General features: G+C 38.9%; 1 protein-coding gene across 3 annotated transcripts in view; it reads right to left on the minus strand.

The window, feature by feature from the left end:
• SCAP (SREBF chaperone) overlaps nt 1–12,386 on the minus strand; it is a 78,758-nt gene that overhangs the window by 45,167 nt on the left and 21,205 nt on the right. The gene's annotated exons all lie outside the window — the stretch shown is intronic.

The raw sequence follows: 12,386 nt of genomic DNA on the forward strand, positions 1-12,386 counted from the left end.
TCAATGAACCACAGTGTAATATAAGCTTAACAAAGGAGCTTAGAGTTTACTGGGGGTGTGTGTGTGTATGTGCGCGTGTGACAGAGAAAACGGTTGAGCACTTGGCAGAAGATAGATTAAGAAACACTTCTGAGAGCAAGAAGCTCTTGTTTGTTTAGTATTTTTTACAAGTTACATATTACATACATTTTATACTAGTTACATGTAAAAACCATTTTTTACATTCATTTTGCAAACTTTCAGTTCCAAATTCTCTCCCTCCCTCCCCAACCCTCTTACTGAGAAGGGAACCAATTCAATGTAGGTCACACGTGCTCATGTGAAACATATTTCCATATTAGTGAAAGAAAATATATACCAGAAAACTCAAGAAAAAAAGTTTAAAAAGTATGTTTCAATGCATATTCAGACACTATCACTTCTATCTATGGGGATGGAGAACATGTTACACTGTAAGTCCTTCAGTGTTTTCCTGGATCAATGTACAGCTAAGTCATTCAAAGCTGATCACCTTACAATATTGCTACTACTTTGTACACAGTACCTGTCACATTGCAACAGCTCACACAAGCCTTTCTAAGTTTTTCTGGGAACATCCTGCTCATCATTTCTTACAGCACAATAATATTCCATTCCAGTCACATACCACAATTTGTTCAGTCAACCCCCAATTGATGGGCATCCCCTCAATGTCCAGTCTCTTGCCACCAGAAAATAGCTGCTATAAATCTTTGTACACATAGGTCCTTGTTCTTTTTATTGTTTCTCTCTTTGGGGATACAGACCTAGTAGTGGTATTGCTAGGTCAAAGGGTATAGATGGTTTTATAGCTCTTTGGGCATAGTTCCAAATTGCTCTACACCATGGTTGAACCAAGTCACAACTTCACCAACAACGCATTAATGTCTCATTTTTCCCACATCCCTCCAACATTTGTCATTTTTCTTTTCTGTCCTACTAGTTAATCCAATAGGTATGAGGTAGTACCTCAGAATTGTTTTAATTTGCATTTCTCCAATCAATATTGATTTATTGTATTTTCTTCTTCATATGGCTATAGATAGCTTTGACGACTTCATCTGAAAACTCTTCATCTTTTGGTCATTTATCAATTAGAAAATAAATCTGACTTAGTTCTTTGTTTGAGAAATGAGGCCTTCATCAGAGAAACTTGTTTCAAAATTTTTTTTCAAATACTAACTCTATTTTCCTCCATTCTACTTCCCCCTCCCCTTATTCTACTATATCTCCTTTCAACTTGTCCCTCAAGTGTATTACTTCTGACTATCCCCTCCCCCAACCTGCCTTCCCTTCTATCACTCCTCCCCACACCTTCTCTTATCCCTTTCCCTTCCTCCTTCCTGTAGGGTAAGACAAATTTCCATACCCAACTGGGTGTGTATGTTATTCCCTCTTTCAGGCAATTCTGATAAGAGTAAGGTTCACTCACTCCCCCTCCTCACCTTTCCCCCTGTCAGAGACATGCTTGACATTAATAAGGTATCAAAGAAAATGTATTGCAGCAGAGTTCAGAGGAACTGAACACTTTGGCCACAGCAGACCCCCCACCCTCTTTTCAGGTGGGAGCATCAGATACAGAAGTGAGATTGGCTTTACGCTGTTAGTTCAGGACAGATCCTTCCATCAGGAGATGGACTGGTCCGTTCTCCATTAGGTCACCATCTTCTCTACATGCCCATTATGTAACCACCCTTAGTGTGATTCCCTCTCCCAAACATGTTCTAACATTGGATCCACGATCAGAAAATGGAGGGATAACTTTATGCAGGGTGTGTCTGCTTACATACATGAGATTCACTGAGCAAGTGCAGTGAAGAAAGGCCTTCTCCAAGTCACTCTAGATCATTTTCCCTGGCTAATTCCAGCCAGCTGTGGACTTGGTTCCTTTATCAGAAGGCCACTGTCTGTCTCCTGATTGGTTGAATCCACCTGCAGGCTGCCGGCTTCTTCTCTGACTCTATGACTTCATCAACTAACAGTAACTTACTGTGGACACTTGACTTTTACTGCTTCTCGCACCTCTCCTCCCCTCCAAAGCAAAAGCTTTTTCTTCTCTTTTATGTGAGACAGTCTGTCCCATTCTTCCTTTCCTTTTTCCGTTCTCCCAGTGCATTCCTCTCTCACCCCTTAATTTTATGTTTTTAGCTATCACCCTCACACCCGTGCCCTCTGTCTATGTATAACCTTCTACCTGCCCTAACAATGGGAAAGTTCCCATGACTTACGAGAATCATCCTCCCCAGTCGGAATGTGAAGTCCCTCATGATGTGGCTTTTCTGTTTACCTTTCCACGCTTCTCTCGAGTCCTATATCTGAAAGTCAGATTTTCTATTGAGCTCTGGTCTTTCCATCAAGAATGCTTGGAAGTCCTCTATTTCATCAAATGCCCACTTTCTTCCCTGAAGGATTACACTCAGTTTTGCTGGGTAGGTGATTTTGGCTGTAATCCTAGCTCCTTTGTCCTCTGAAATGTCATATTCCAACCAATATTTTAATGTAGAAATGACTAAATCTTGTGCTATCCTGTCTGAATAGCAGCATGGCATGTGAACTGTTTCTTTCTGGATGCTTGCAATATTTTCTCCTTGACCTGGGAGCTCTGGAATTTGGCTACAATATTCCTCGGAGTTTCACTTTGGAATCTCTTTCAGGAGATAATTGGTGGATTCTTTCGATTTCTATTTTACCCTCTCGTTCTAGAATATCAGGGCAGTTTTTCTTGATAATTTCTTGAAAGCTGCTATGTAGGATCTTTTTTTGATCATGGTTTTCAGGTAGCAGTTCACTACTTTTTCTATTATCTGTCCTGGATCTATTTTTCAGGTCAGTTATTTTTTTCAGTGAGATATTTCACATTGCCTTCTACTTTTGTCATTCTTTTGGTTTTGTTTTCTTGTTCCTGATTTGTCATAGTCATTAGCTTCCATTTGCTTAATTCTCGTTTTTAAGGAATTGTTACCTTCAGTGAGCTTTTATTCCTCCTTTTTAATTTGGTCAACTCTGCTTTTCAATGCATCTTCCCCTCAATGGCTTTTTGTGCCTCTTTTACCATTTTGGCCTAGTCTGTTTTCTTAGGTTATTTTCCTCAGTATTTTGTATGTGTATGTGTATCTCCTTTACTATTGGAAATACGCTTGACACTCTGAAAGGTATCAAGGAAAATTTATTATAGCAGAGTTTACAGATATTGAACGCCTTGGCCAAAAGCGGGCTGAATCCCTCCTTATGAAGGGATAGAGTACTGAATACAGAAGCAAGATGTTAGTTCAGGACATCCTCCCATCAGGAAACAGATTGGTCCGCTCTCCAATAGGTAACCACCTTATCTGCATGCCTAATACATAGCTCCTTGATATGTTTCCCCTCTCATCATATGAACTGTACCTAATTTTGTGCTATCTCTCCCCCCACAGCAGAGAACTTAATATACATGAGGTTCATTAAGTAAGCACAGGGAAGAAAAGCCTTCTCCACGTTATTCTCGGTCACTTTTCTCAATCAGTTCAGGCCAGTCCCAAACCTGCACCCCTTTATCAAGAATTCTGTGATTTTCCGAAGGCCACTGCCTCCTGATTGGTTGAGCCCACCTGCAGCCTGCTAGCTTTCTTATTATCCAACTTATTCTCAATGACTTCAGCAACTAGCAATTCTGTGGAAACTTAAGTCTTTGCTATCTCTCACATTTACCAATATGGTGACTCATTTTTCATGATTTTCTTGGATCACTCTCATTGACTTCTCTTGCCAATTTTTCCTCTACCTCTCTTGATTTTCAAAATCCTTTCTGAGTCCTTCATCTCTTTCTTGGAGGCTTTGGATGTAGGAAATCTGACTTTGCTATCTTCTCCTGGGTGTGATTTTGATCTTACTTGTCACCACAGTAGCTTTCTATGGTCAGAATCTTTCTTTTATTTACTCACATTTCCAGTCTTTTTCTTGAGTTTAACTTTTTAAAGTGGGGTTCTGCTTCCAGGGTGGAGGGTATACTGCCCCAAGTTTTGTGCAGCTGTTTTCAGAGATACTTCTAGTGACTTCTAAGTTTTCAGTTGTTTCAAGGTGATATGACCTAGACCTAAAGAGAGGTGTTTACTACTCCCCTGGACCTGTGCTCTGGTCTGTGAGTGACCACAATAACTCTTTTCTGCCCTGGACTGTGACAAGTTTCACTGCTTCACTACAGCCTGCAAGGTCTCTCCGTTGCCCTAGGATTGCCAGACAAGACTGTGACCTAGATCTGGGTCAAGCAACAGAGTCCTGCCCCCAGTGCTAGCAAAGAGATCCCTGTAATCTTCCTAAGAAAATAAATTATACAGGTCAATCCTCCACAACAGAATTTTACACACCCTAATTACTGTGGAAAGGAAGTATTTAGTCAATATTCTGTTTATTAGTGATCACACCTCAAACAACGTCAAGAAAATTTCATATCATTTAATCCCATGCTGAAGGAATATTTCATATCCCTTGAATAAAGTAAGTTCACTCTGTCCTTTTGGTGACCTCTCAAGGAACATAACATGCGCGAGTTGGCCATGCATTAATGTTCCGGGAACTAGCCATTCCCAGAACACATAGATAATACTTGGAGGATCTGGCTAGTCCTCCCAGTATATGATTAATTAACTTATGTCTTGTGGCCCCCGTATGATATGTCCTTGACGAACAAACATCCGTACTCCCATGGCCGTGTACCCGACCACCTTGGAACGGTACACGGGGCCGTTGGCAAAAAGCCTTCTTTGTCTAGATCCCTATAAAGTCCCCCCACCTAGTGTAAGTCCTCGGAGTCTCACCCATGGAGAGGACGCTCTGCCTGGGACTACTTGCTCCCAATTCAGACCCTGAAAGCTATATCCCGGGATTCCCCAGCTGAGAAAATTCAGGTGTTGGTGCTTCCCTGAATTGGTGATGCTTTTCTATTTCCTCTTATATCTATATTAATATTGCTATAATTATATTAGTATTAGGCTATATTAATTATTTCTGCTGTAGCTCTAAACTGTTCATCCATTTGCCTTTTCTGTAAATCAATAAAATATCCAGCTTCTTCTTCTCAAATGTGTCTTATTGTAGGTGCAAATCTGAACCATAAATTTCCTTAATCACACACATGCCAAGTCAAAGAAATGAGCAAAATAAGAAGGCATCTTGAGTCATTATGTTCTACATAATAGACTGGGAAGAAAGGTTATTTGTTCAGTGAGTATGGGGACATCTACTTTTTCTATACTATAAAAAAAATTTTTTGCCATTACCTCCTGAGAAAATAAGATCAGACAGAATAAGTGCAGGTATCTAGTATGAATGAACATTTACTGACTACTGAACAAAGTGAACAGTAGATGTGAATTCTCTAATGCTCATTTAATAACAACCACTCTTTTTGGAAGCCAATATCAGAAGAAAGCGAAGAACTACTCAAGTGTACAAGTTTCAGGAAAGACCAGCTCTTTGCCCTTTCCCAAGATCAGCCCCTAGAACAGCTTCTAAACTTCTAAATAATAGGTCTCTTCCTCCCAGCCTGAAAGGGATACTCTGATGGCAGCACAAATAGCACGCTCATTTGGGGCCAGATCAAGCACACTCTCTTTCTTGCGAAACCTCCATTTGCATTATTCTTCCTCTCACTACACCCTGGAGTCACGATCTAAAAAAAAGAAAATTAAGAAGGGACATTACCCCAAAGTTACAAGAAAATGAAGAATGTGCTTGGGGCAGTAATCTGTCTTCAGTCGGGGCTCTGTATCACCAATTCAGAAGCATTGTTCCCAGCTGGCATTCACACAGAGAGAACAGTGGGCTTTGTCCGACCCAAAAAGAAAGAGAAATTTGCTCTGGGAAAGTTCACCATGGTGCACTACTTCCTAGTGATGTAGCAGCACCTTTCTAAGTGAATTAAGACCCTGCTAATGCTTGCCCTGCAAATCCCGGAGCACTATTTCCTCTAGGAGATGGGGCAATATGGCCTTATAGACCCTGCCTTTCCATTCTCAGACAAAGAAGATGACTGAAATTTTACCCACTTAGCCCAACCTATTTCCAAGTATCTGCCTGCACAAAATTTCCTAATATATAGAGGAAGAGCAATAAACCAGGATCTGAATCAGAATAATACGTGGATATGGATAGCAGATGATCTTACTAATCATTTCTTTTGCTATTCAGGAGCTACACAGAGACTATACTATTAATCCCTGATAAAATCCCACAATAGGTCTCTAAATACATGGTTTACAAATACTTTAAAAAGGAGGAGATGATCAGTAGACAGAACCTAGATCTTGAAATCAAGAAAACCTGAGTTCAGATCCCATCTCAGACACTTACTTGTTCTATCAAAGAACCTCCCCACAACTTAGTTTCTTCATCTGTGAAACGGCCTCTAACATCTATGATCCTGTAAGCTACGTCATAATCTAATTCATCACAGCATATGACGAAGTACATCCTAACAACCTGATCTGCAAGATGGAAAACTGCGGCCTCAGCAACAACACAGGAAAGTAGTCTGGGCACTGATCTGAAGGGCTGCCTTCCAAGCTGACATAAATGCTCCGAATACAGCCTCTATCTAATGATGGGATAGGCTCTACCGTGGCAGTCTGTTTTAATATTTTTGTTAACATAAATATAAGTCAAGCCACAAGCTCTTATTAAATGCTTACCAGGAACCATGCTAAGTACTGGGGACATAAAGAAAGGTGAAAACAAAGACACAAAAACCAGTCCCTGCCCTCAAGGAGCTTACATTCTAAGAGGGGAGACTACATGTAAATAACCAGACACACAAGACAATCTGAAAGGGAGAGCCATTACCAGCTAGAGGGATCAGCAAAAATTTTTTACAGAAAATGACCCCTGATATCAATCTTGAAGAAAGCCAGGCAAACTAAGTGGAGGTAAAGGCACAGAGATGGGAGATGGAATGTGCTATGCAAAAAAAAAGACCAGAAATCCATGTCACTGGATTACAGAGTACATGAAGGGAACGACTGGAAATGTAGGAACAAGCCAGTTTGTGAAGAGTTTTAAATATCAAACTTTAGCAGAGGCACCACAGGGCTCTGAGGTCTTAGCTCTCTGTGCTGAGAAGGCAGGTAGCCCAGAAGATCCAGTACTCTGAACAGAAACTGTTCAGGAGTACCTAACCCAAAGAGACAGAGGTCAGCACAGAGAAAAACCAAGCATGACTGACTCACCACCCCACCCAAAAGCATAGGAGAAGTTGATCTCTGGCCTTGGCACAATAACGCAACTCAAGAACTAATGCTGGGTAGAAGAATAAAACAAAGAAAACTGACCAGCATAAAAAAAAAATTTAGAGCTAGTGATCCCCAAAGGAAACAATTCCAGAATTGCAAGCAAAGATTCAAAGGAAAAAAATGAATTTTCCACAAGAACTATATGAACACTTAGAAGAAATTAAGCAGTAGAAAATATGATAAAGGCTCTGAAAGAAATAGAAAGAAGAAATAGCTTAGAAAAGAAAATGGTGAATCATATTAAAAAAAAAATGAAATCCTTGAAAATTAGAATTAACCAAATAGAAATCAAACTCCATAAGGCAGCAAAAATTATTAGAACAAAATTAAGAGACTGAGGGGAAAAAATGGAAGGAAATGTCAACCACCTGATATCAAAAACAACTATCTTGGAAAACAGGTCAAGAAAATATATAAAAATCATTAGACTCCCTAAAAATCACAAAGAAAAAGAATGGATGCTATCTTTCAAAAAAGTCCTAAATTTAAAACTGCTCAGATCTTCTAAGAGAAGACCAGAGGTCACAGCAAAAATAACTAAGAATCCATCAATCAGCTTCTGAAAGAAACCCAAAAGAGAAAAGTCCCAGGGGTGTCATAGCTAAAATCCAGGGCACCAAAGAAAAATACTCTAGAGAGAAGCAGATCAAACACCAACGAATTACACAGCTAGAATCAGACAGGACTTGGCAGCTTCTACCATAAATGAGAGATACTGGAACATAGTACTCCAAAAAGCAAGATAAATAAATTACAATCAAAAATAACTTGCTCTTCAAAGTTAAGTACAATCCTTCAAAGAAAACAATTGACCTTTTATGGATTGGGCTTTCAAGCATTTCTGATGAAAAGAGCAGAGCTGAGTAGTAACTCTGAAATGCAAACACAAGAGTCAAGAGAAATCTAGAAAAGTACATTTTTTTTGAGTAATTGGAAGGGGTTGTATGATAACGAAGTGATAGCATTCATATGGTGGAAAAATACAGGTGTCCTTCCAGAACTTTAATGTCTACTAAAGACACTGATAATTATTTTATTAAAAAATAAAAAACAGATTCTAGATTGGTTTTATTCAGAGGGACTTAAAAAGAGGAACATAAAGGGGGAAAATAAAAAAAAAAAAGATGTAGAAAAGAGGAAGAAGGGGGTGGAAACAGCAATTTCTCATCATTAGGTTCCTAAAAAGAATATACAAACATGAAAAAAGGGGTAACAGGAGCAGATAAGAACAATCTTACTGTCATCTGAAACAAAGGAGAATATTACAAACACACACTGGCAGTTTGGGATAGAATTACATTAAACTCAATTAAGAAACAAACAAGTATATGGCAAGGGGGAATAAAGTTATAAAGGAAAATAAAACCAGTGGAGGAACAGACAAGTCAGTCACCATGATTTCAGGAAATTCTCTCATTATCCTGGAAGACTGTGCATCCTCTGGTACTCATGGCCTCTTCATTAGCCTTAGAGTACTCTCTGCTTCTCTGACTGGAGGACTGGAAAGCAGAGAGGAAAAAACAGAAACAAACAAAAAACCCACTGCCCAACGCTTCCTTTTAAAGAGGGCTCAGAGACTGACCAATTCTTCACTTTCTACCAGATGAACTCCGTGGGTCTGACTCCACCATGTTCCTAAACCGAAGACTTTCTCCCCTCTCTATCTTTTAGTTTCCTTTGTGTGTTATCTTCCCCCCTTAAACTGTAAGCTACTGTGTAACTCCAGCACTTAATGTCACACAGCAGGCACTCAATGTTTACTGACTGACGGAAATTTATTGTATACTTTTTTAATTGGCAGGAAATAGAGATTCATGTTTTCATACAGAATCCTCCTTTGGGACTCCACTGTATATGGGCAAATGCTAGGTTTCTTGGGGATTACGCTCAGAATAAAAAAATCTAATTGATACGGACGACAGCAAAAATATCTGAATGCATCAAAGTAAATAAAGAACATGCCCAAACTTTGTAGAGTTTCACTGAATAATACTGAAATATAAAAAACTAGGAAAGTACAAAAGACTTCAGGATCAGAGGACCCCAACAGATGAAGGCTTAAGGCAAGCTCACATACTGACATATCCATATCAACTTCAATCATGTCTTTCAAAGAGAAAGAAATGTCCTCTTCCTACAAATGATATTTTAAGATCATTTTCATTCTATTTCAACATAATTTCATCTTGCAGACTCAAGGGTGAAGAGCGGCATTTCCTTTTATTTCTTTCTTCTACAGAACAAGATTTACCTACCATTCAACGGTAGCACGCCCCAGAGTGAGTAATTTTTCTGGTTCACATAGACTTTTGCCAAGATAAAACTCAAAAGGGTGCATATCATAGGCAAATTAGTGGAGCAGGAAAGAAATTACCGACCAAATCCAGAGATAGGGAAAGAGTTTATGCCTAAGAGACAGAAAGGTTTGTAGGAGGTAAAATGGATAATTTTGATTACATAAAATTAAAGTTTATGCACAAAACAAAATCAATACATTTAAAATTAGAAGAAAAGTAGTGAACTGGAAAAAATCTTCACAGCAAATTTCTCTGATAAAATCTCATTTTTAATACAAACACACATACACACATACACAGGAATTAAGTCAAATTTATAAAAACAGGAACCATTTCCCAATTGATAAATGATCAAAGGATATTTTCAGTTGTGTCTGACCTCTTTGTGACCCTATTTGGGTTTTCTTGGCAAAGTACTGGAGTTTGCCATTTCCTTTTCCAGCTCATTTTACAGATGAGGAAACTTAGGCAAACAGAGCTAAGCGACTTGCCCAGGGACATAAAGCTATGTGTGGGACAATGCACGAACCCCCCCCCCTCAAACTGACTACTCAGAGTTGTGGTTCTCGGGACAAGCAGGTGGTCCCTTCACCAGTAAAAGCTGGAGTCCAGAGGCGTTACAAAAGCAGAATGGCAACTTGGACCCTGATGCCAAAGTTCCCCTCCCTCCACTCACCATTATTCTCATTGGCTGAGCAGCAAGGTCTTACACTCTAGGCGCCAAATCTAACCAATCCCTTTTGGAACTCGGTTCAAATTTCCCGCTCAACCTGTTACAAAGCTCACAAAATACGTCATCATATGCAAATTAGGCATTGAAAACATATGCAAATGAAGCATTGTAGACTCATGCAAACTGGACATTGAGAACTTATGCAAATCAGGCAGACACAAGTGTGAACTGCAGACTGCCTGCACATAAGCAAATTAGGTATTGAGGAGTTAGTGAGCCATAGCCAATCATTAATCCTAATGCACTGTATAGCCTTATAAGGTCTCCTCCACTCTAGGAAAGAGTCTCCACACCATGGAGAAGTCTTCACTAAATCTGTTCCCACTCAGCTAGGAGGGGTCTGAGGCTGGATTTAACTCATGAAGATGAGTCTTCCTGACTCTAGGCCTGGCACTCTATCCACTGCACCACCTAGCTATCTTGAAGACATCAACAGCCATATTAAAAAATATGCATAATAACATTATTTTATTTATATATGTTCCACATCATAAGTCTGTGGTAGCACCTCATACCCATCAGATTGGTAAGATGACAAAAAATGAAAAATTACTAATGCTAGTAGGGACGTAGGAGAATAGGTACGCTAATGTACTATTAGACAAGTTATGAATGACTCCCACTATTCTAGAGAGCAATTTGGAAGTATACCCCAAAAGATAGTAAACTACGCATACCTTCGACCCAGAGATAAGTTTATACTCCAATGAGATCAAAGAAAGAGGAAAAGGGCTCATATGTTCAAAAATTTTTACAGCAACTCCTTCTGTAATGGAAAAGAATTGAAAACAGGCAATGCCTATCAATTGAACAAGTTATGGCATATAAATGTGACAGAATACTATTGTGCTGTAAGAAATGAGGCAGTGAATGGTTTTAGAGAAACCTGAGAAGATCTCTGTGAACTGATGAACAGGGAAGTGAGTAGAACAATATACATAGTGATAGCAGTATTGTAAGGATAATCAACTTCGAAAGACTTAGTAACTCTAGGAGGGGTGGAACCTGGTGGAATAAGCAGAGTGAATTATGCTTTTCCACTGAGCTCTCCCAACCCAATCCTCTGAATGATTTTTTTAAAAAGGCATGAAAGTTTTTAAAAGGCACCAAATAAAATTCTGAATGGAGTAACAAAAAAAGAAAAAGTGACTCATTTTTTCAGCCCAAGTCAGCTCAGAACGACAGAAAGGGAAGTCTGCAGCCACTGGGGAGTTGTGGTAGATCACTGTATTGATCAGTTAAGTTTTACACAGCTGGTTACCTTTATAATATTGCCATTAGTATGCAAACTGTTACCACCTTCAAAAGAGGAACTGATGGGCTCAGAATACAGAAGGGAGAGTATTTTTCTTGCTTTTTGCCCCTGCTAATGCAGAATATGTTTTGCATGACTGTATGTATAAAGGGTAACATACTTCTTGTTCTCATTGGGTTGGGGAGGGTGTGGAGAAAAGGAGAGAATTTGGAACTGAAAATATTTTTTTTTAATTTAAGAATATTATTAAAGAATGAGAGACAATTTGAGGTACAGAATAGAGAACTGGCCTCTGCCCCACACTGCCTATTTGATCCGGATGTTTGGGTATTTGGCCTTTCTTTGTATCCTCAGTGCTAGGCACAGTGCCCACCACAAAGTAGGAACTTAATAATACCCTTTTAAACCCATATTTAAAAAAACTAGAAAAAGGAATCATTATTTTTAAAAACTGCTGGATAAACTAGATAGCTACAGGCAAAAACTATCACTTAACCACAAACACCTAATTTTAAAGCAATTTAATTTTTTCCTTAAACTAGAAGACAAATGTTCACAGTGACAATGGAGAAAGGGGATACTTTTATCAAAGCAAAAATAACTAAGACAAAATTATTGTTTGATTACAGAATTAGAAAATAAACAGACTTTGTACAGCAAAAAGCAATCTTTCCAGAGTTAAAGGAAAAAAACAAATTGAGAGGGAAAAATTTATTGTACTATATCAGATGTAAGACCTGACATCCAGAATCTATAACAAGACTAAAAATACACATTCCCTAATAGAAAAAGATGCTCCAATTTTCTAATCAGAACAC

The sequence above is a fragment of the Notamacropus eugenii genome, chromosome 1 (assembly GCF_028372415.1).
Source record: "Notamacropus eugenii isolate mMacEug1 chromosome 1, mMacEug1.pri_v2, whole genome shotgun sequence".
NCBI lineage: Eukaryota > Metazoa > Chordata > Mammalia > Diprotodontia > Macropodidae > Notamacropus > Notamacropus eugenii.